Genomic DNA, 20395 nt, shown 5'->3' with positions numbered 1-20395 from the left:
CCACAACACACAGCCTTGTTGAGCAAAGAACACACTGCACGCACAGTTACACAGGCATCTAATTGATGAGCTAAACTCCCAGTGTGGCCAGAGGCTAAATATAGCTGACTGTGGTTGGTGTGTGTTTGTGTGAGTGTGTGTCTGCCAAGTATGTATTCAAGGTTCTGACAGGGCCTGCGGAGGTGTACACAGCGTGTGTGTGTGTGTGAGCCCCACCATGACCAATCACATGACAGACAGCAGGGCTTAGACAGTCTGTGGGAACTAGCTATTTGGAACAGACACTGGGCATATGACATCTGTATGACTGATGCACTGGGAAGAAAGAATGAGTGTGTGTGTGTGTGGGGGGGGGGGGGGGGGTGTTTGGCGTGCATACAGTAGGTGTCCACCTTATGCACATAAACATTGATGAGTGTATTTTCAAATGTGTGCTTGCATGTTTGGTTAGTGTGTTTTTTCTCTGTGTATCAGGGCTATTCACTATATTCAAATCAAAGTGAATCCCACTCCTCCTCTCTGAATGAGGGGAAACATCTCCCCTACTTATCTCTGAGAGCAGACCTACAGAGGCTCTCCACACACACACACACACACACACACACACACACACACACACACACACACACACACACACACACACACACACACACACACACACACACACACGCACACGCACACGCACACGCACACGCACACACTTTGGCTGCTGGTTTCATCTACAGAAAATAGCATTAAAATCTATTTTGTGAGGAGCTTAGGAATACTACTTATATGCCACCTTTTTACATTTCTTAGATCAAATGCAGAAAAAAACAGGGTGAAGGAGGCTCTTCACAACAGAAGCTTTTTCTCTGTCTGTAACAGCACACACACCGTATATACAGTGCCATAACAACAGGGTTCTATTTGTGGTGCCACTTCAGAGGCCTATAGCTATATTTTATCAGGTAAAACCTCACATAAAGCTAAAGGTTATTTTACAGTAATGATCAACAGTGGCGACCCGTGATTCAGGGCAGGTGGGGCAGAGCCCTGAATGTGGGGCAGGCCTGTTTTGCATGTTATTTTTGGCATTAATACGTGTCACATATCAGTTTGCAAACAATGTAAAAAAAGAAAGAATAATAACTGAGTTAATTAAGGCACATACAAACATGGTCTCTTTTTTGCTTTCTTGAGTTAGGCAGCTCCAAAATGCAGGTGTTTCAGCCTAGCTCAGCGCTTTCTGTGCTGGTGGGGAAGCCAGCGGAAAATACAGAGCGTAGGTGTTGATAATGTTCTCTAGTTCCCGCGGTGATTGGCTCAGTGTTCTGTCACTCATGGGGACACTACGTCAACATCAAGTCTAAGGGCAGACCTCGACAATTCAAGCCCCTTGGATGCTGCCATAGAGTTACAGTAGAAGTGCCCATCCAAGAAGGCTCAAGGTCATTGGCCACCGATAAAATTACATCAAATCACGTTATATCTACAGTAGCTTTGATTGGACAACATCATACATCATCAACATCATACTTTCAAAATCTTAGCTAGCAGTCATCATCATCAATCAAGTCAACAATCTACTGGCAAATTATTTTTAATCCTTGTCACATTAAGAGAAATAATAGATCAAACGTATCGGTGCTCATCAGCCATTGGACGTAAACATTACACAACAAGTTGGAAAAATGCAAATTCATCAATGAGTGGTAGTAAATGAGGCTGAATGAACTGTTTCTTAGCCAGACAAGGCTTCGCTGATAGCCAGGTGTAACAGAGGTAAGATGTTGGGACTGCTGTTGGAACAGCTTAATGTAGGCCCTAACAGTTTGTGGACACTGTTAGTCACTGTTATAGTGCAATTAATGTGTTGTGTTGTGTAACGGCTTTGCTGGCATGCATCCCACATTTTGTTTTTGCCACACCAAGATTTACATGCTGAAATCACCACTGATGATTAAACTCTATTTGAACCATAACCATAATTCAATAATTAACACCCAGTAGAAAACCAGTATGACCTACTAATACAGAGTTAGCTAAATGCAGATGTATGTAGCCAAAATTATATCCTTTTAATTACATTTTTATTTATTCAAGGACAATGCCAATACATGCCAAATACATCCTAAAATAACACCAACAATGATATCAACCCATCAACTAGAGTTAGCAAGCGCTGTCCTGTGTTTGACTCAGCTTTCTCTTAATTCTTAAGCCTTCCTTTCCTCCTCCTTCCCTGATGAAATATACTCTTATGGTTAGGTTAGAACCCGCTCCTCCCCCCAGCTACTCTCCCACCACCTCAAACCTCCCCGCAACACCTAAAAGCACAATCTTTCGAGAGTGAGCCTCATCTCTGGCGTAGCCAAACAAAGAGATGTGATGCTCCCTTTCCTCTCCGGACTACGTTGTAACAGCAGGCCTCTCTCTTTCTATCTATCTGTCACACACACACACACACACACACACACACACACACACACACACACACACACACACACACACACACACACACACACACACACACACACACACACACACACACACACAGCCTCTCTCTTCTCTGTCCTGCTAGGACTAGTCAGCTTTGTAACCGTGAGTCACTCAATACATGCTTTTTCATGGTCTCATCTTCAAGGGGTCATACATCTGAGGTGGGACAGGCAGACAAGCTGCTACAGGGCCAGAATAAGAATACTGCCCACAAAAAGTGCCGGCTTTCAATCAACGTCCATTCAGAGAATAGTTAGGGCTTTTGTATGCATGCATGTTGTGCCTAATAACGAACGGACAAAAGAGTCCATTTTAGTGATTTATGTGTGGTTACCATGGTGATCCTAGTGAGAGGACGGGCCAGGACAGGCCAGGGTTAGGAGCTATAGATTAACACTGACACAGCTTGTTTTACTAACTGACACCATTAACACTGAGAGACTAATGAGACCATACTGGTGTCAGTGTTGTAGAGAGGAATACAACTCATTTGAGAGAAATATAACAATATCTGATAACCAGCAGTTCAGGAAGCCAACGCTACACACCAGGAATCTCCAATGAGTTTGAGACTTGTTTTCTGATGAATGAGATGATGGGGTGTCCATGTTTCTAAAGAGAAATACAACTAATTATGTCTTTTTTTGTTGACAACAATGTTACATTAACCAACCGTAGAGGAAGCAGGAATGCTACTTGCCAGGAATCTCCAATGCGTTTATTTACATGGCTTCAGAGAGATGTTAAGTCTCTGTCATCATACAGTAGCAATATAAATCACACAGAGAGGATTTATCTGTGGAGAGACTGAAAGCTTGTTGCTCCCCATTCATATTCAGTTTGTTTATTGAGTTTTGAAATGCTTCTCACATCTTTTGTTTATGAATTCATCACGTTAGCTATCATTTACAGTACCCCTGTCAGTGAAGTTTAATGATGAATAAAAAATAACAAGTTGATGTCACTTGACAAGTGGTGAAGAGAGCAGATTGATGGCCAAGTGAAAAGACTGAGCCCCTCTCATTAGCCCGAGCCAGATGTCTGTCAGATGTGTGTGTGTGAGAAGACTGTCCGGTCTGTGGAAGAGCAGGCTATAGCTACACTACATTACCAAAAGTATATGGACACCTGCTTGTCGAACATCTCATTCCAAAATCATGGGAATTAATATGGAGTTGGTCCCCCCTTTGCTGCTATAACAGCCTACACTCTTCTGGGAATGCTTTCCACTAGATGTTGGAACATTGCTGCGGGGACATACTTCCATTCAGCCACAAGAGCATTAGTGAGGTCAGGCACTAATGTTGGGCGATTAGGCCTGGCTCGCAGTCGGCGTTCTAATTCATCCCAAAGGTGTTCGATGGGGTTGAGGTCAGGGCTCTGTGTAGGCCAGTCAAGTTCTTCCACACCGATCTCGACAAACCATTTCTGTATGGACCTCGATTTGTGCATGAGGGCATTGTCATGCTGAAACAGAAAAGGGCCTGCCTCAAACTGTTGCCACAAAGTTGGAAGCACAGAATTGTCTAGAATATCATTGTGTGCTGCAGCGTTAAAATTAGATGTCGACAGATTAATCGGAATGGACGATTAATTAGGGCCGATTTCAAGTTTTCATAACAATCGGTAATCGGCATTTTTGGACACCGATTATGGCCGATTACATTGCACTCCACGAGGAGACTGCGTGGCAGGCTGACTACCTGTTACGCGAGTGCAGCAAGGAGCCAAGGTAAGGTGCTAGCTAGCATTAAACGTATCTTATAAAAAACAATCAATCTTAACATAATCACTAGTTAACTACACATGGTTGATGATATTTCTAGTTTATCTAGAGTGTCCTGCGTTGCATTTAATCGATGCAGTGCCTGTTAATTTATCATTGAATCACAGCTTACTTCAACAAACGGGTGATGATTTAACAAGCGCATTCGTGAAAAAAGCCCTGTCGTTGCACCAATGTACCTAACCATAAACATCAACGCCTTTCTTAAAATCAATACACAAGTATATATTTTTAAACCTGCATGTTTAGTTAATATTTCCTGCTCACATTCATTTCTTTTAACTAGGGAAATTGTGTCACTTCTCTTGCGTTCTGTGCATGCAGAGTCAGGGTATATGCAGCAGTTTGGGCTGCAGTTTGGGCTCGAATTGTGTGAAGACCATTTCTTCCTAACAAAGACCGTAATTAATTTGCCAGAATTGTACATAATTATGACATAGCATTGAAGGTTGTGCAATGTAACAGCAATATTTAGATTTAGGGATGCCACCCTTTGGATAAAATACGTAACGGTTCCGTATTTCACTGAAAGAATAAACGTCTTGTTTTCGAAATGATAGCTTCCGGATTTGACCATATTAATGACCTAAGGCTCATATTTCTGTGTGTAATTATGTTATAACTAAGTCTATGATTTGATAGAGCAGTCTGACAGAGCGGGGGTAGGCACCAGCAGGCTCGTAAGCATTCATTCAAACATCACTTTACTGCAATTGCCAGCAGCTCTTCGCTCTGCTTCAAGCATTGCGCTGTTTATGACTTCAAGCCTATCAACTCCCGAGATTAGGCTGGCAATACTAAAGTACCTATTAGAACATCCAATAGTCAAAGGTATATGAAATAAAAATTGTATAGAGAAAAATAGTCCTATAATAACTACAACCTAAAACTTCTTACCTGGGAATATTGAAGATTCGTGTTAAAAGGAACCACCAGCTTTCATATGTTCCGAGCAAGGAACTTAAACGTTAGCTTTTTTCATGGCAAGTATTGCACTTTTACTGTCACGTTCCTGACCTGTTTTCTGTTAGTTTTTGTATGTGTTAGTTGGTCAGGACGTGAGTTTGGGTGGGCAGTCTATGTTTTCTGTTTCTATGTTGGTTTTGGGTGACCTGATATGGCTCTCAATTAGAGGCAGGTGTTTTTCATTTCCTCTGATTGAGAGTCATATTAAGGTAGGTGTGTTCACACTGTTTGTTTGTGGGTGATTGTCTTCCGTGTCTGTGTCTGCGCACCACACGGGACTGTTTTCGGTTTGTTTTGTACATCGTTCTTTTGTGTAGTCTATTTTCCCTGTTCGTGCGTTCTTCGTGTTATTTGTAAGTTCATATTGTTCAGGTCTGTCTACACATTCGTTTTGTTATTTTGTAGTTTATTCAAGTATAGTTCGTGTCATTGTTTCGTCGTGTCTAATAAATCATTATGTATTCAACACCCGTTGCGTTTTGGTCCTCCGATCCTTCTCTCCTCTCCTCGTCTGAGGAGGAGGATTACGACACCCGTTACATTTACTTTCTTTTCCAACACTTAGTTTTTGCATTATTTAAACCAAATTGAACATGTTTCATTATTTATTTGAGACTAAATAGATTTTATTTATGTATTATATTAAGTTCAAATAAGTGTTCATTCAGTATTGTTGTAACTGTCATTATTACAAATATATATATAAAAACCGTCTGATTAATCGGTATCTGCTTTTTTTTGGTCCTCCAATAATCGGTATCGGCGTTGAAAAATCATAATCGGTCGACCACTAGTTAAGATGTACCTTTACTGGAACTAAGGGGCCTAGCCATGAAAAACAACCCCAGACCATTACTCCTCCTCCACCAAACTTTACAGTTGGCAAAATGCATTCGGGCAGTTAGCGTTATCCTGGCATCCGCCATACCCAGATTCGTCCATCGGACTGTCAGATGGTGAAACATGTTTCATCACTCCAGAGAATGTGTTTCCACTGCTCCAGAATCCAATGGCGTCGAGCTTTATACCACTCCAGCCGACGCTTGGCATTGAGCATGGTGATCTTAGGCTTGTGTGCAGCTGCTCGGCCATGGAAACCCATTTCATTAAGCTACGACAAACAGTTATTGTGCTGATGTTGCTTCCAGAGGCAGTTTGGAACTCGGTAGTGAGTGTTGCAATCAAAGACAGCTGATCTTTACTTGCATCGCTATTAAGCACTCAACGGTCTCGTTTTGTGAGCTTGTTTGGCCTACCCATTCGCGTCTGAGCCTGTTTCGCTTCTAGACGTTTCCACTTCACAATAACAGCACTTTCAGTTGACCGGGGCAGCTCTAGCAGGGCAGAAATTTGACGAACTGACCTGTTGGAAAGATGGCATCCTATGACAGTGCCAAGTTGAACGTCCCTGAGCTCTTCAGTAAGGCCACTCTAATGCCAATGTTTGTCTATGGAGATTGCATAGCTGTGTGCTCGATTTTATACACATATCAGCAACGGATGTGGCTGAAATAGCCGAATCCACCAATTTTAAGGGGTGTCCACATGCTTTGTATATATAGTGTACCGCTAGGGCTGCATAGAGAAACAGTCTATAGACTCTCAAAAGGGTTAATGTATAAAATAGTAATACCCGGTAAAAAATCATTTAAAAAATAATATATTTATACAGTTGTAACGGTCGTCCTCCTCCTCTTCGGATGAAGAGGAAGAGTAGGGATTGGACCAAAGCGCAGCGTGATAATTTGACATAGTGAAGTTTATTAAAGTAAAGACGAAAAACCGAAAACACTTCAACAAACTACAAAATAACAAACGAACGTAGACTGACATAAAACATGTGAACTTACATATAACGAAGAACGCACGAACAGGTACAGACTACAAACAAACGATACAGTCCCGTGTGGTAACATATACGGACACAGGAGACAACCACCCACAAACAAACAGTGTGAACAGCCTACCTTTATATGGTTCTCAATCAGAGGAAAAGTCAAACACCTGTCTCTGATTGAGAACCATATAAGGCTAATTACAAATGACCTAAACATAGAAACACAAAACATAGAATGCCCACCCCAACTCATGCCCTGACCAACTAAACACATACAAAAATAACAGAAAACAGGTCAAGGACGTGACAGAACCCCCCCTCAAGGTGCGAACTCCGGACACACCACCAAAAGTCTAGGGGAGGGTCTGGGTGGGCATCTGTCCACGGTGGCGGCTCAGGCTCTGGGCGTGGTCCCCATCCCACCATAATACATCCCCGCTTCTTTAGCCTCCTCCCAATGACCACCCTCCAAATTAACCCCACTGGATTAAGGGGCAGCACCGGACTAAGGGGCAGCACCGGAATGAGGGGCAGCACCAAAATGAGGGGCAACACCAGAATGAGGGGCAACACCAGAATGAGGGGCAACACCAGAATGACTGGCGGATCCTGGCTGGCTGGCTCTGGAGGATCCTGGCTGGCTGGCTCTGGCGGATCCTGGCTGGCTGGCTCTGGCGGATCCTGGCTGGATGACGGCTCTGGCTGGTCATGGCTGGATGACGGCTCTGGCTGGTCATGGCTCGCTGACGGCTCTGGCTGGTCATGGCTCGCTGACGGCTCTGGCTTGTCATGGCTCGCTGACGGCTCTGGCTGGTCATGTCTGTCGGAAGGCTCTGGCTGATCCTGTCTGGCGGAAGGCTCTGGCTGATCCTGTCTGGCGGAAGGCTCTGGCTGATCCTGTCTGGCAGAAGGCTCTGGCTGATCCTGTCTGGCGGAAGGCTTTGGCTGCTCCTGTCTGGCGGAAGGCTCTAGCGGCTCCTGTCTGGCGGACGGCTCTAGCGGCTCCTGTCTGGCGGACGGCTCTGAAGGCTCATGGCAGACGGGCGGCTTTGCAGGCTCATGGCAGACGGACGGCTTTGAAGGCTCAGTACAGACGGGCAGTTCATGCGGCGCTTGACAGACGGACAGTTCAGACGGCGTTGGGCAGACGGGCAGTTCAGGCGCCGTTGGGCAGACGGGCAGTTCAGGCGCCGTTGGGCAGACGGGCCGTTCAGGCGCCGCTGGGCAGACGGCAGATTCTGGCCGGCTGAGACGCACTGTAGGCCTGGTGCGTGGTACCGGAACTGGAGGTACCGGGCTAAAGACACGCACCTTCAGGCTAGTGCGGGGAGCAGCAACAGGGCACACTCGACTCTCAAGGCGTACTATAGGCCTGGTGCGTGGTACCGGCACTGGTGGTACCAGGCTGAGGCCACGCACATCAGGGCGAGTACGGGGAGAAGGAACAGTGTGTACAGGGCTCTGGAGACGCACAGGAGGCTTGATGCGTGGTGCCGGAACTGGAGGCACTGGGCTGGAGACACGCACCACAGGGAAAGTGCGTGGAGGAGGAACAGGGCTCTGGAGACGCACTGGAAGCCTGGTGCGTGGTGTAGGCACTGGTGGTACTGGGCTGGAGCGGGGAGGTGGTGCCGGAAATACCGGACCGTGCAGGCGTACTGGCTCCCTTGAGCACTGAGCCTGCCCAACCTTACCTGGTTGTATGCTCCCCGTCGCCCGACCAGTGCGGGGAGGTGGAATAACCCGCACCGGGCTATGTAGGCGAACCTTGGAAACCATGCGTAAGGCTGGTGCCATGTAAGCCGGCCCGAGGAGACGTACTGGTGGCCAGATATGTAGGGCCGGCTTCATGACATCCGGCTCAATACTCAATCTAGCCCTGCCAGTGCGGGGAGGTGGAATAACCCGCACCGGGCTATGCACACGTACAGGAGACACCATGCGCTCTACTGCGTAACACGGTGTCTGCCCGTACTCTCGCTCTTCACGGTAAGTACAGGGAGTGTGCGCAGGTCTCCTACCTGACTTCGCCACTCTCCCTCTTAGCCCCCCCCTTTTTGGGGTTTACTCACAGGCTTCCTACTGCGTCGTCGTGCTGCCTCCATTCGCCGGTATCCCTCCTCGCACTGCGCCAGAGAATCCCAGGCGGGCTCCGGCACTCGCCCTGGGTCGATCGCCCACCTGTCGATCTCCTCCCACGTAGTGTAGCCCAGATCCTTCTCCTGCTTCCGAGCTAGCTCCTCGAAACGCCGCCTCTCTGCTTTCGCTGCCTCCAGCTCAGCTTTGAGGCGGTGATATTCTCCTGCCTTAGCCCAGGGTCCTTCTCCATTCAATATCTCCTCCCATGTCCACGAGTCCTGGTTCTTTGGCCGCTGCTGCTGGTTCCTCTCACGCTGCTTGATCCTTGGTTGGTGGGGGGTTCTGTAACAGCTGTCCTTCTCCTCTTCGGATGAAGAGGAGGAGTAGGGATTGGACCAAAGCGCAGCGTGATAATTTGACATAATGAAGTTTATTAAAGTAAAGACGAAAACCGAAAACACTTCAACAAACTACAAAATAACAAACGAACTTAGACTGACCTAAAACATGTGAACTTACATATAACGAAGAACGCACAAACAGGTACAGACTACAAACAAACGATACAGTCCCGTGTGGTAACATATACGGACACAGGAGACAACCACCCACCAACAAACAGTGTGAACAGCCTACCTTTATATGGTTCTCAATCAGAGGAAAACGTCAAACACCTGTCCCTGATTGAGAACCATATAAGGCTAATTACAAATGACCTAAACATAGAAACACAAAACATAGAATGCCCACCCCAACTCACGCCCTGACCAACTAAACACATACAAAAATAACAGAAAACAGGTCAGGAACGTGACAACAGTGCATTCGGAAAGTATTCAGACCTCTACTTTTTCCACATTTTGTTACGTTGCAGTCTCATTCTAAATGGATTAAATTGTTTTAAAAAGGCACTGCATCTCAGTGCAAGAGGTGTCACTACGGTTCCTGGTTTGATTCCAGGCTGTATCACATCCGACCGTGATTGGGAGTCCCATAGGGCGGCACACAATTGGCCCAGCATCGTCTGGGTTTAGCCGGGGTAGGCCGTCATTGTAAATAAGAATTTGTTCTTAACTGACTGGCGGCCAGCTCTGTCAACTGTGGGACCTTATATACACAGGTGTGTGCCTTTCCAAATCATGTCCAAACAATTGAATTTACCACAGGTGGACTCTAATCAAGTTGTAGAAACATCTCAAGGATGATCAATGGAAACAGGATGCACCTGAGCTCAAGTTCGAGTCTCATAGCAATACTTAATACTTACAGTACCAGCCAAAAGTAGGACACACCTACTCATTCAAGGGTTTTTCTTTATTTTCACTATTTTCTACATTGTAGAATAATAGTGAAGACATCAAAACTATGAAATAACACATATGGAATCATGTAGTAAACAAAAAAGTGTTAAAAAAATCAAAATATATTTTATATTTGAGATTCTTCAAAGTAGCCACCCTTTGTCTTGATGACAGCTTCGCACACTCTCTCAACCAACTTCATGAGGAAAGAATGGTAGTGTACATACAATCACAGCATACACAGAGCATTATGACCACAGCTGTTCTGTTCTCTCAAGAGAAGCTAGTGTGTTCTGTTTGCAGAGAACTGAACTGGTCTAGCCTGTTGTTGTTTGCCTACTGAGGCTGAGTAAGAGCCTTGTGCAAACAGACAGACAACAATAGTTGACGCAAAGGCGCAAGAGTTTCTTCTACAAGGTGAAGGAAGAACCACATGGACACTATTCTCTGTAGGTGTGTTTAGACATTGCTCTCTCTCTCTCTCTCTCTCTCTCTCTCTCTCTCTCTCTCTCTCTCTCTCTCTCTCTCTCTCTCTCTCTCTCTCTCTCTCTCTCTCTCTCTCTCTCTCTCTCTCTCTCTCTCCTCTCTCTCCTCTCTCTCTCTCTCTCTCTCTCTCTCTCTCTCTCTCTCTCTCTCTCTCTCTCTCTCTCTCTCTCTCTCTCTCTCTCTCTCTCTCTCTACTCACAGCCATCTGCAGTAACTTCAGAGCACATTGATTTTCAATACAGAGGGTTAGCTAGCTGTACCGCACGGCGGTGTAATGAGGGAACTTTACATTATTCATGCTCTGCCCGTTTGTGTGTGTGTGTGTGTGTGTGTTTGTTTGTGTGTGGACAAAGTCCCCACAAGAGTAGTAAACAAACATTAGAATCAGTGTTAGGGTTAGAATTAGGGGTAGGGTTAGCAGCTAGGGTTCATTTTGAGGTTAGGGTTACGTACTAGGGTTAGGTTAGGGTTAGGTTTAGAAGGTTAGGTTTATGGTTAGGGTTTATGGACAATAGGATTTTGAATGGGACTGAATTGTGTGTCTCTACAAGGTTAGTTATACAAGACTGTGCATGTGTGTGGAGGGATTGGCACTGCGCGAGGCACTCAAAGAGACTCCTGCATCTGTGTGTGTGTGTGTGCGTGCATGTGTGTGCGACTGTGCTGTGCAGATGTACTACATTATGGTGAAACACAGAGTTGAGCAGGCTGCTTCTGAATGTAAATATATTATGAGTTATGCACAGTATTTCTGTCTGACACACACACACACACACACACACACACACACACACACACACACACACACACACACACACACACACACACACACACACACACACACACACACACATATCTCTGGGTGAATGAGTCATCCTAGCTAGAGTCTGGAGTCTGGCTACTTTAAACTGACTGTGGCAGGGTGTTTTAATTGAGCCAAAGCAATGAGTCAGAGAGCCAAGGAGGCTTGAGTCTCTGGGAGAGAGATCACAGAGCATAGCCACAGGCCTGGGGCCCTGATCAGACAAGAGAAGGCAAGACAGTCACACAGAAGGATGTGTTAATCAAGAGAGTCAAAGCAGTGATTCAGAGGAGTCAGTGGAGGCTTGAGTCAAGAAGTACGATCACAGCTACAGGCCCAGGGCCCTGAACATACAGCATCCCAGTGTAGGAGTGCTAGGATCAGGTCCTATCTGTCCATTTAATCTTATTCATTATAATCTAAAAGGCAAAACTGATCCTAGCGCTGATCCCAGCACTCCTACTCTGAGACGCTTTATGAATTCAGGGCCAGGGCTCGATCAGAAGAGAGATACTAAGTCCATCAAGGACGGAAACCGTGATGAAGGATATAATGTTGCCAGAGGTCGCTGTGTAGGGACATTTCTTTATAAGAAAATTAAAGCCTTTTCATTTGTCTGAAGAAAAGATAATATCCTTCAAAAAGGCCCTCTTTTGTAATAGCATCACAAAGTGTATTTTGTTCATGCACTTTCTAATCTAGAAAACATTGATTTGAGAAGTAACTCAACACAATGCTTAGATGATTGAACTATGAATTGCTAATGTCGAGGCATTCTTCTACATGATTAAATCTCCTTTTCAAAATGCTTCTTTAACCTTGAGCATTCCTCAATGTTAACTGATTGTCATTCTTATTCCTTGGGCTATTACCACAGACTACCGCAGTGTGACAAAACCCTTTCCAAACAGTCCAGGTCAACAACCAATAGGTGTTGTGGTGCAATTCAGAAGATAGAGATTTCAGTTGAATAAGAAAGTAAACAGACGGAGAGAGAGAGAGATGAGGTAACCCACCTGTCAGCCTGGTGGAGTGGGGATGGAGAGATGGAGGGACGGAGAGAGAAAGAGATGAGGTAAGGGGAGGTGTAGTGTAGGGTACATGAGATAGAGAGGGGAGGTGTAGTGTAGGGGTACATGAGATAGAGAGAGGGGAGGTGTAGTGTAGGGGTATATGAGATAGAGAGAGGGGAGGTTTAGTGTAGAGGTACATGAGATAGAGAGAGGGGGGTGTAGTGTAGGGGTACATGAGATAGAGAGAGGGGAGGTTTAGTGTAGAGGTACATGAGATAGAGAGAGGGGAGGTTTAGTGTAGTATAGGAGTACATGAGATAGAGAGAGGGGGGGGGGGTGTAGTGTAGGGTACATGAGATAGATAGAGGGGGAGGTTTAGTGTAGAGGTACATGAGATAGAGAGAGGGGAGGTTTAGTGTAGAGGTACATGAGATAGAGAGAAGGGAGGTTTAGTGTAGGGGTATATGAGATAGAGAGAGGGGAGGTTTAGTGTAGAGGTACATGAGATAGAGAGAGGGGGGTGTAGTGTAGGGGTACATGAGATAGAGAGAGGGAGGTGTAGTGTAGGGGTATATGAGATAGAGAGAGGGGAGGTTTAGTGTAGAGGTACATGAGATAGAGAGAGGGGGGTGTAGTGTAGGGGTATATGAGATAGAGAGAGGGGAGGTGTAGTGTAGGGGTACATGAGATAGAGAGAGGGGAGGTGTAGTGTAGGGGTATATGAGATAGAGAGAGGGGAGGTTTAGTGTAGAGGTACATGAGATAGAGAGAGGGGAGGTGTAGTGTAGGGGTATATGAGATAGAGAGAGGGGAGGTTTAGTGTAGTATAGGGGTACATGAGATAGAGAGAAGGGGGTGTAGTGTAGGGTACATGAGATAGATAGAGGGGGAGGTTTAGTGTAGAGGTACATGAGATAGAGAGAGGGGAGGTTTAGTGTAGAGGTACATGAGATAGAGAGAGGGGAGGTTTAGTGTAGGGTACATGAGATAGAGAGAGGGGAGGTTTAGTGTAGTATAGGGGTACATGAGATTGATAGAGGGGAGGTTTAGTGTAGAGGTACATGAGATAGATAGAGGGGGAGGTTTAGTGTAGTATAGGGGTACATGAGATAGATAGAGGGGGAGGTTTAGTGTAGTATATGGGGTACATGAGATAGATAGAGGGGAGGTTTAGTGTAGGGTACATGAGATAGATAGAGGGGGAGGTTTAGTGTAGAGGTACATGAGATAGAGAGAGGGGAGGTTTAGTGTAGAGGTACATGAGATAGAGAGAGGGGAGGTTTAGTGTAGTATAGGGGTACATGAGATTGATAGAGGGGAGGTTTAGTGTAGAGGTACATGAGATAGATAGAGGGGGAGGTTTAGTGTAGTATAGGGGTACATGAGATAGATAGAGGGGGAGGTTTAGTGTAGTATATGGGGTACATGAGATAGATAGAGGGGAGGTTTAGTGTAGGGTACATGAGATAGATAGAGGGGGAGGTTTAGTGTAGAGGTACATGAGATAGAGAGAGGGGAGGTTTAGTGTAGAGGTACATGAGATAGAGAGAGGGGAGGTTTAGTGTAGAGGTACATGAGATAGAGAGAGGGGAGGTTTAGTGTAGGGTACATGAGATAGAGAGAGGGGAGGTTTAGTGTAGAGGTACATGAGATAGAGAGAGGGGAGGTTTAGTGTAGGGTACATGAGATAGAGAGAGGGGAGGTTTAGTGTAGAGGTACATGAGATAGAGAGAGGGGAGTATTAGTGTAGTATAGGGGTACATGAGATAGATAGAGGGGAGGTTTAGTGTAGGGGTACATGAGATAGATAGAGGGGGAGGTTTAGTGTAGAGGTACATGAGATAGAGAGAGGGGAGGTTTAGTGTAGTATAGGGGTACATGAGAGAAAGCGGAGGGTTAGTGTAGGGGTACATGAGATAGAGAGAGAGTGGAGGTTTAGTGTAGGGGTACATGAGATAGAGACAGAGGGGGAGGTTTCGTGTAGGGGTACATGCGATAGAGAGAGAGGGGGAGTTTTCGTGTAGGGGTACATGAGATAGAGAGAGAGGGGGAGGTTTCGTGTAGGGGTACATGAGATAGAGAGAGAGGGGGAGGTTTCGTGTAGGGGTACATGAGATAGAGAGAGAGTGGAGGTTTAGTGTAGGGGTACATGAGAGAGAGAGAGAGAGAGAGAGAGGGGAGGTTTAGTGTAGGGGTACATGAGAGAGAGTGAGGTGTAGTGTAGGGGTACATGAGATAGACAGAGGGGAGGTGTAGTGTAGGGGTACATGAGATACAGAAAGGGGAGATGTAGTGTAGGGGTACATGAGATAGAGAGAGGGGAGGTGTAGTGTAGGGGTACATGAGATAGAGAGGGGAGGTGTAGTGAAGGGGTACATGAGATAGAGAGAGGGAGGTGTATTGTAGGGGTACATGAGATAGAGAGAGGGAGGTGTATTGTAGGGGTACATGAGATAGAGAGAGGGAGGTGTATTGTAGGGGTACATGAGATAGAGAGAGGGAGGTGTAGTGTAGGGGTACATGAGATAGAGAGAGAGGAGGTGTAGTGGTACATGAGATAGAGAGAGGGAGGTGTAGTGTAGGGGTACATGAGATAGAGAGAGGGAGGTGTATTGTAGGGGTACATGAAATAGAGAGAGGGGAGGTGTAGTGTAGGGGTACATGAAATAGAGAGAGGGGAGGTGTATTGTAGGGGTACATGAGATATACAGAGGGGAGGTGTAGTGTAGGGGTACATGAGATAGAGAGAGGGAGGTGTATTGTAGGGGTACATGAAATAGAGAGAGGGGGGTGTAGTGTAGGGGTACATGAGATAGAGAGAGGCGAGGTGTATTGTAGGGGTACATGAGATATAGAGAGGGGAGGTGTAGTGTAGGGGTACATGAAATAGAGAGAGGGGGGTGTAGTGTAGGGGTACATGAGATAGAGAGAGGGGAGGTGTAGTGTAGGGGTATATGAAATAGACATAGGGGAGGTGTAGTGTAGGGGTATATGAGATAGACAGAGGGGAGGTGTAGTGTAGGGGTACATGAGATATAGAGAGGGGAGGTGTAGTGTAGGGGTATATGAGATAGAAAGAGGGGAGGTGTAGTGTAGGGGTACATGAGATAGACATAGGGGAGGTGTAGTGTAGGGGTACATGAGATAGAGAGAGGGGGAGGTTTAGTGTAGGGGTACATGAGATAGAGAGAGGGGAGGTGTAGTGTAGGGGTACATGAGATAGAGAGAGGGGGAGGTGTAGTGTAGGGGTACATGAGATAGAGAGAGGGGAGGTGTAGTGTAGGGGTACATGAGATAGAGAGAGGGGGAGGTTTAGTGTAGGGGTACATGAGATAGACAGAGGGGAGGTGTAGTGTAGGGGTACATGAGATAGAGAGAGGGGAGAGGTAGTGTAGGGGTATATGAGATAGACAGAGGGGAGGTGTAGTGTAGGGGTACATGAGATAGAGAGGGGAGGTGTAGTGTAGGGGTACATGAGATAGAGAGAGGGGAGGTGTAGTGTAGGGGTACATGAAATAGAGAGAGGGGGAGGTTTAGTGTAGGGGTACATGAGATAGACAGAGGGGAGTTGTAGTGTAGGGGTACATGAGATAGAGAGAGGGGAGAGGTAGTGTAGGGGTATATGAGATAGACAGAGGGGAGGTGTAGTGTAGGGGTACATGAGATAGAGAGAGGGGAGGTGTAGTGTAGGGGTACATGAGATATACAGAGGGGAGGTTTAGTGTAGAGGTACATGAGATAGAGAGAGGGGGGTGTAGTGTAGGGGTACATGAGATAGAGAGAGGGGAGGTGTAGTGTAAGGGTACATGAGATAGAGAGAGGGGGAGGTTTAGTGTAGGGGTACATGAGATAGACAGAGGGGAGGTGTAGTGTAGGGGTACATGAGATAGAGAGAGGGGAGAGGTAGTGTAGGGGTATATGAGATAGACAGAGGGGAGGTGTAGTGTAGGGGTACATGAGATAGAGAGAGGGGAGGTGTAGTGTAGGGGTACATGAGATAGAGAGAGGGGGAGGTTTAGTGTAGGGGTACATGAGATAGACAGAGGGGAGGTGTAGTGTAGGGGTACATGAGATAGACAGAGGGGAGGTGTAGTGTAGGGGTACATGAGATAGACAGAGGGGAGGTGTAGTGTAGGGGTACATGAGATAGAGAGAGGGGAGGTGTAGTGTAGGGGTACATGAGATAGAGAGAGGGGAGGTGTAGTGTAGGGGTACATGAGATATAGAGAGGGGAGGTGTAGTGTAGGGGTACATGAGATAGAGAGAGGGGAGGTGAAGTGTAGGGGTACATGAGATAGAGAGAGGGGAGGTGTAGTGTAGGGGTACATGAGATAGAGAGAGGGGAGGTGTAGTGTAGGGGTACATGAGATAGAGAGGGGAGGTGTAGTGTAGGGGTACATGAGATAGAGAGAGGGGAGGTGTAGTGTAGGGGTACATGAAATAGAGAGAGGGGAGGTGTAGTGTAGGGGTACATGAGATAGAGAGAGGGGAGGTGTAGTGTAGGGGTACATGAGATATAGAGAGGGGAGGTGTAGTGTAGGGGTACATGAGATAGAGAGAGGGGAGGTGAAGTGTAGGGGTACATGAGATAGAGAGAGGGGAGGTGTAGTGTAGGGGTACATGAGATAGAGAGAGGGGAGGTGTAGTGTAGGGGTACATGAGATAGAGAGGGGAGGTGTAGTGTAGGGGTACATGAGATAGAGAGAGGGGAGGTGTAGTGTAGGGGTACATGAAATAGAGAGAGGGGAGGTGTAGTGTAGGGGTACATGAGATAGAGAGAGGGGAGGTGTAGTATAGGGGTACATGGAATAGAGAGAGGGGAGGTGTAGTGTAGGGGTACATGAGATAGACAGAGGGGAGGTGTAGTGTAGGGGTACATGAGATAGAGAGGGGAGGTGTAGTGTAGGGGTACATGAGATAGAGAGGGGAGGTGTAGTGTAGGGGTACATGAGATAGAGAGAGGGGAGGTGTAGTGTAGGGGTACATGAAATAGAGAGAGGGGAGGTGTAGTGTAGGGGTACATGAGATAGAGAGTGGGGAGGTGTAGTGTAGGGGTACATGAGATAAACAGAGGGGAGGTGTAGTGTAGGGGTACATGAGATAGAGAGGGGAGGTGTAGTGTAGGGGTACATGAGATAGAGAGAGGGGAGGTGTAGTGTAGGGGTACATGAAATAGAGAGAGGGGAGGTGTAGTGTAGGGGTACATGAGATATAGAGAGGGGAGGTGTAGTGTAGGGGTACATGAAATAGAGAGAGGGGAGGTGTAGTGTAGGGGTACATGAGATATAGAGAGGGGAGGTGTAGTGTAGGGGTACATGAGATAGACAGAGGGGAGGTGTAGTGTAGGGGTACATGAGATAGAGAGAGGGGGGTGTAGTGTAGGGGTACATGAGATAGAGAGAGGGGAGGTGAAGTGTAGGGGTACATGAGATATAGAGAGGGGGGTGTAGTGTAGGGGTACATGAGATAGACAGAGGGGAGGTGTAGTGTAGGGGTACATGAGATAGAGAGAGGGGGGTGTAGTGTAGGGGTACATGAGATAGAGAGAGGGGAGGTGAAGTGTAGGGGTACATGAGATATAGAGAGGGGGGTGTAGTGTAGGGGTACATGAGATAGAGAGGGGAGGTGTAGTGTAGGGGTACATGAGATAGAGAGGGGAGGTGTAGTGTAGGGGTACATGAGATATAGAGAGGGGAGGTGAAGTGTAGGGGTACATGAGATAGAGAGAGGGGGGTGTAGTGTAGGGGTACATGAGATAGAGAGAGGGGGGTGTAGTGTAGGGGTACATGAGATATAGAGAGGGGAGGTGTAGTGTAGGGGTACATGAGATAGAGAGAGGGGGGTGTAGTGTAGGGGTACATGAGATAGAGAGAGGGGGGTGTAGTGTAGGGGTACATGAGATAGAGAGGGGAGGTGAAGTGTAGGGGTACATGAGATATACAGAGGGGAGGTGTAGTGTAGGGGTACATGAGATAGAGAGAGGGGGGTGTAGTGTAGGGGTACATGAGATAGAGAGAGGGGAGGTGAAGTGTAGGGGTACATGAGATATAGAGAGGGGGGTGTAGTGTAGGGGTACATGAGATAGAGAGAGGAGGTTCAGGGGGAGTAGCTGACCACCACCAAACAACAGTACAAACAACAGCATATGTCGATCTGGAGACCCTCCCAAGGGAGTCTGGCAATAAACAACTAGACTGATGACAGTAGAACCTCATCTCACTTCACTCAACGTCAAAAGTTCAGACCCATTTTATATCAGAAAGAAGTTGATGTGTATGTTAATTTTTCTCCAAACGGTGTCTAAGAAAACAGTTTTGAGCTTCAATCACTGACATAAAGGAAGACTCCAGAGTTAGAGCTGTTTAATCTGTTACGTCCTTTATTTTTCATGGTTTGATGTTTGTTGTTGCCCCATTCTTCATCTCAACTTTGTCTGACCATCGACTTTACCTTTGAATGTTATATGAGTTTCATACAGGCCTACATCTCCTAACTTGCTGTCCCTGTACATAACATAATGCTGCTTTCAATCATTTTTGGATATTTCATTTTGAGGATTTAATTATCAAGTTCTGCACAGGTGACCATTACATTTGAATACAGATACGGTGAATAAACAGTTGTCTAAAAAGCCTTTGTTTGGCTAGCAGAAACGTAACAGTATGAACAGCTTGACAAACAGAACATGTACCGGTAGCTACTGAGAAAGAGAGAGAGATGGAAAGTGAGAGGGAGAGAGAGAAATAAAGAAAAAGTGAGAGATGGAGAGAGTATGAGAATGAACTCCAAATAATTGCAGTGACATGACATTCCCATGCTGTTATTATTATTTACACTACAGTCAGAGCTCACTGGAGCTCCACACCCCAGAGGGAGAAAAGAGCGGGCTCAGGCTGCCTCAGAGTGCCTCCTCTCTGGGTTGGCAGAGTGAGCTTCCCCCTGGGGTGGTGCTGCTGGAGCTGCCAGATGTTTTCAATGTTGGAGCAGGGTTATGGGTTCAGAAGATCAGAGTGGAGGAGAAGGTTTAGGAAACAGTGGCACAAAGGTGGGGAACACAATGCAAGGAAACTGACTGTCAAAATGTCCCTGCAGCTGTGATATTTTGACACACCCACGCTCGCATGCACACACACACACACACACACACACACACACACACACACACACACACACACACACACACACACACACACACACACACACACACACACACACACACACACACACAGATTGTGTCTCATCGGTGTGGTGCAGAGAGACACTAGGGGCCAATTACAGTGTGAATATAATCTGCTGCTCTACGGCTCTGCGTCTAAATCAGGATTATAAACTGGGTGGTTCGAGCCCTGAATGCTGATTGGCTGACAGCTTGGTATATCAGACCGTATCATTGCTATGACAAAACATGTATTTTTACCACTCTAATTACGTTGGTAACCTGTTTATAGTAGCAATAAGGCACCTCGTGGGTTTGTGATATATTGCCAATATACTACGGCTAAGGGCTGTGTCCAGGCACTCCGCGTTGCATTGTGTATAAGAACAGTCCTTAGCCGTGGTATATTGGCAATATACCACACCCCCTCAGGCCGTATTGCTTAATTATCTACTTGCTGATATGTTTATCAGTCTGCCTGGTTTCCT

General features: G+C 46.4%; 1 protein-coding gene across 1 annotated transcript in view; it reads right to left on the bottom strand.

The window, feature by feature from the left end:
* LOC129820063 (retinoic acid receptor beta-like) overlaps positions 1 to 20395 on the bottom strand; it is a 240993-nt gene that overhangs the window by 125143 nt on the left and 95455 nt on the right. The gene's annotated exons all lie outside the window — the stretch shown is intronic.

This window comes from Salvelinus fontinalis, chromosome 22 (assembly GCF_029448725.1).
Source record: "Salvelinus fontinalis isolate EN_2023a chromosome 22, ASM2944872v1, whole genome shotgun sequence".
NCBI classification, from domain to species: Eukaryota; Metazoa; Chordata; class Actinopteri; order Salmoniformes; family Salmonidae; genus Salvelinus; species Salvelinus fontinalis.
This window is presented reverse-complemented; position numbering and strand designations above follow the sequence as displayed.